Raw genomic sequence first — 392 nt, 5'->3', positions numbered from 1 at the left:
CAGGGGCAGAGAGAGAAGGGACAGCGCGGCGAGGAAGCCCCGCCGGGGCGGCCCTGGGGTCCAGCGGGGCCCAGCACGCATACGCCTGGGTTCCGTCCCAGAACCGCAAAAAAAGAGGAGGAGGAGGAGGAGGAAGAGAGCACGGCAACCGGCACACGCAGAGCTGGGTGCGCTGGGACCCACCTGTCACCCCGGAACCCAGCGGGGCTGAGGCAGGAGGGTCTCTGAATACATAGAGTCAAATAAAGAATAACGGACGGGAAGCCGGAGATTCAAAAGCTGCGGGGAGCAGAGACGGGGAGGCCGAGGCAGGAGGGTCCCCTGCGGCCAAGCGCGGTGACACCCCGGGGTCAGAGGTCAGGGAAGGGCCAGGAACGCGTCTCCGTCGGCCG

The sequence above is a fragment of the Fukomys damarensis genome, unplaced genomic scaffold, assembly GCF_012274545.1.
Source record: "Fukomys damarensis isolate Sample0158 unplaced genomic scaffold, DMR_v1.0_HiC HiC_scaffold_39, whole genome shotgun sequence".
Classification (NCBI taxonomy): Eukaryota; Metazoa; Chordata; class Mammalia; order Rodentia; family Bathyergidae; genus Fukomys; species Fukomys damarensis.
This window is presented reverse-complemented; position numbering follows the sequence as displayed.